The sequence below is a fragment of the Mesocricetus auratus genome, unplaced genomic scaffold, assembly GCF_017639785.1.
Source record: "Mesocricetus auratus isolate SY011 unplaced genomic scaffold, BCM_Maur_2.0 Super-Scaffold_4256, whole genome shotgun sequence".
Taxonomy (NCBI): Eukaryota; Metazoa; Chordata; class Mammalia; order Rodentia; family Cricetidae; genus Mesocricetus; species Mesocricetus auratus.
In genome coordinates, this window is record NW_024429182.1 from 104,489,072 (window position 1) to 104,493,279 (window position 4,208).

Sequence of the window (4,208 nt, forward strand, 5' to 3'; positions counted from 1 at the left end):
TAGTGTCAGAAATAAGAATCTAAAGCCTGTCAGTGGTATAAATAACTGAAAAGAGATTACAGTCTAAAACGGGCTGCATACATATTAAACAAGTGCTGTGTATTCCACTTGGGAAAATATATGGTGCTAAATCTAATAGCCCATCTTGCTTCTTGGCTCTTGCGTGGAAATTTAAAGCCTCAGCATTTTGAAAGGGAACACAAAGACCAGGGGAATCATGAATTTTTGTAATATGAAAACGCAATAATGAATTCTAAGATATGAGTGAAGAGTTGCCGCTAAGAAACACCCTGTACTTCAATTTGGTCACAAGTAACCTTTATTAGTTTAAATAAACAAAATGATTCCATAGTTCTCAGGTTTCTCCATACCTGTATCTTTTGAGAGAAAGTCTCATTCTGTAGCACAGGCTGGTTGAGAACCAACTATTTAGCTCACAGTATCCTTGGATTTGAGGCATTATCCCTGTCTCTGCCTGTCAAGTAGTGGGATTACTGATGTAACCTGGCATACCCAGCTATGTTTTTTTTTATTTTGAAGTCTTTATTTTTCATATGTGTCTTTCAAATTACTTCATATATTTTTGCTTTCAGGGATGAATGGGATCTCTTAATGCCAGTGACTAACTAAAGAGATTTAAAGAATGGCACTATTCATGAAGACATGCAGAGAAATTAACAAGTTACTGCTATACACATAAACAGGAACTTATGTATGAAGCCCATGGTATCCAACTATATGAACAGATTGACAAGGGAAGGAAGCAGTGTTTCTGGAAGCCATGGCCTTGGGAAATGTAGTCACAGGTAGATAGACACAGCTGCTTTTCCTGTTAATTTACTACCATCTGATGCCAGACAATTATCTCAGCACATCTCTTTTCTCAACTTCTGATTGTTATCATTTTGTTGCTTCCAAACTGAAGCAAAAAAGCAGTCTTTAGGATGGCAAATAACAAATCTGAAGAAGCAGATCCATTTATATAAGTAGTGCATAAGTACATACCACAGGAGTGTCCTGTTGGCCATTATATCAATGCACGGCTAGCCCAGCTATACTGCAATTAGAATCCCATATAAATTGAGCCACCATCAATGTTCTACATATCAAAAACAGCAACAACAAAAACACAAGGTTGTATGTGGGGGTGAGAATCAAGGATGGGGATATAATAGGCACTGCTATAGTCCTGGTTTCTCTATAGGTCAACAATCACATTCCACTACCCCACTCATTTTTTTCTCTTTTCTCTACATTCTGACAGTATTTAGCTTATGCGGGTGTTTAATCAGATGGAATATCCACATTGGTGTTAGACTCATACTCCTGTCTGATATTCATTGTTGGAACAGATTTTCATGTCCATTATTTTTGGACGAGTAAGTTCTGACAAAAGACCTTGTGATGCTGTGGGTTGAAGGCTACTGGAACGTATGCTGAAGTGAGGCCAAGTGGAGAGTTACATGGGGGACAAAGAACATCTGCCTAGTAGAGTTGGCAGTGCTTAGATAACATGGCCTCTGCCATTAAAATGGTGATAGAGCTGAATGCACCTCTATCTAATGAAGATCAAATCACCTCTCTGTGGTCTATAAGAATGATGTTAGTGCCAGATGGTGTTCTTGTAGGGCCCTTAGTAACATTGAGAAGAAAACCATGGCAGATGGAAATTAAAAGAAGTTGCAGAAAGTTAAAGCTTACAGAGAGAATAGCTGGAGACAGTTTGCAATGATGGTTTGGCTCTGCTTCCTCATCACATTCCTCATCAAGAATTGCAATGATTTCCTGTATGAGAAAGCAAGGTGTTCTGCCTGAAAATGAAGGGCAATTACTATGCTACTTGGGGTGAAGAAAAACAGCATGGTTGAAGCTTCAGAGGCCACATACAAGGAAGCCTTCAAAATAAGCAAAGAGCACAAGCAGCCAACACACCCTATCCAGCATGGCCTGGCCTTCAGTTTTTCTAAGTGATACGATGAGAGCCAGAATGCACCAGAGAATGCCTGCCGCTTAAACAAACAAGCTTTAAAGTTTTGATAGTGACAAACCTAAGCTGGACACATTAAAGGAGGATATCTATAAGGATTCCACTATTATCATACACTTGCTATAAGTAAAGCAACTCCAGACAAGCAACCAGTAGGATGCAGAAGCAGGAAAAGGGAACTGAAGACCCATGAGGTCCCTGGTCAAAGTCACTATAGTTAGTGCTAAACCTGTTTGAACTGACAGCATAGATACTCAGATCTACCATCCTGTCCCTTGAGAAGAAGTTTCAGAAAAAAAACACTTCATGGACATTTTATGGACTGATGGTTACTTTGAGCCACAGGGCAGTCCCCTTTTGAATTATACACAGAAATCTTTTCAGAATGAGGAATTATATTTATGTCTGATGATCTATGGAAAATCCACATGACTGTAATTAAGCAGTGTAGAAAGGAGAATTACCCAACACAGCCTGTGACTACTATTTAAAACAAGATGATAATGATATGTTAAGCACCACAACTTGTGTATGCAAATATAAAGGTGACTGCCCTACCCCTTCCTTCAGCTAATGGGAACTGACATAGAAAAATTTGCTCCTTCACCCTCAGCTTTATAAACTGTTTAATATGAGCTTTCAGCCATTCTTGTTGTGCTTCTTTAAATTATAATGTGTACACACCTTTTCAATGCAATGAACAGTCTTGATATGTATAACCTTTTGGGGTAAGATTAAGAATCATGGATTTATGTTTTTTGTAACTCTTTGGCTATTGTTCTTGTGTACTCTGAAAGCATCATGTGTGTCAATACATGTCAATCATGATGGGTGGTTATAAAATGATAAACTGCTAAAAAAATGAATGGTTTTAGACTTAAAAGAATAAATAAAAACTACTTTGGAAAAGCAAGATTCTTTAGGTGAACATTCAGAAAAGGTGAGCAATATGTTGCTGAAGAGATGGGTTCAGTGCATCTTAGATATATCTTTGGATATTAATTATCCATCTATGCATTCCTTGAACACAATTTTCTCTCACTAATTTGCAAAACATTAAGAAGTACATGCAACCATATTTCAGAGGACAACAAGAGTCATACCTTAGTTTAAAAAACGAGTGTGGTATAGATTCATTCTCTGAATCACAGGTCATGAATGCATTTCTCATCCATTAGAACACAGAGAGAACTGGAAGCTTCAGTAGTTGTTTTCTAGTGAACACAGCCAAAGGACCTTCTCTTCAAAAATTCACTCATATGCACCACATCACATGTGATTCCTAATTGACTTGCCATGTCATAGTGACACAGGCATAATTACCTGCAAACAAAGGTGGTAGGCTATCAGTTTATTCTGATTTCACAGACCCAATTTAATGTTTCAAGTATATATTTCATTCTTTTTTTTTCAATTTTTTTATTTTAAATAGCTTGTTTTACATGTCAATCCCAGTTCCCTCTCCCTCCCCTCCTCCCGCGCTCCCCTTTCCCCTCACCCTCCCACCCTATTGCCAAATCCTTCCACATAGGGGATATCAGAGTCTGTCATTTTACTCTGGGTAGGGTCCAGGCACTCCCCTAAGAGTCCAGGCTGAGAGAGCATCCCTCTTTGTGCTATAGGCACACGAACACTGTTTGTATATCAGGGATAGACACTGATCCACAGCTCAGGGCCCCATAGGTTGCCCAGGCCTTCTCGCTGACACTCACATTTGGGGGGGCTCCAGATCAGTCCTATACTGGCCTCCTCACTGTCAGTCTGGGATCCAAGAGCTCTCCCCTGTTCAGATGAGCAAGTGAATGTGTTAACTCCACTAGCAAAGACAGTGAGATCAACAATTAATAAATGGGACCTCCTGAAACTGAGAAGCTTTTGTAAGGCAAAGGACACAGTCAGAAAGACAAAAAGGCAGCCCACAAAATGGGAAAAAATATTCACTAATCCCACATCTGACAGAGGGTTGATCTCCAAAATTTACAAAGAACTCAAGAAGCAAGTTTCCAAAACATCAAAGGATCCAATTAAAAAGTGGGCTGCAGAACTAAATAGAGAATTTTCAATAGAGGAGTAAAATGACTGAGAGGCACTTGAGAAAGTGCTCAACATCTGGGAAATGCAAATCAAAACAACTCTGAGATACTATCTCACTCCTCACAGAATGGTTAAAATCAAAAACACCAAAGACAATTTATGCTGGAGAGGATGTGGTGAAAGGGGA

At 39.1% G+C, this 4,208-nt stretch overlaps 1 pseudogene; it reads left to right on the forward strand.

Annotated features, from left to right (window-relative positions):
* Nucleotides 1-1,358: 1,358 nt before the first annotated feature.
* Nucleotides 1,359-2,113, forward strand: LOC101841461 (annotated as a pseudogene).
* The last annotated feature ends 2,095 nt before the right edge of the window (nucleotides 2,114-4,208 follow it).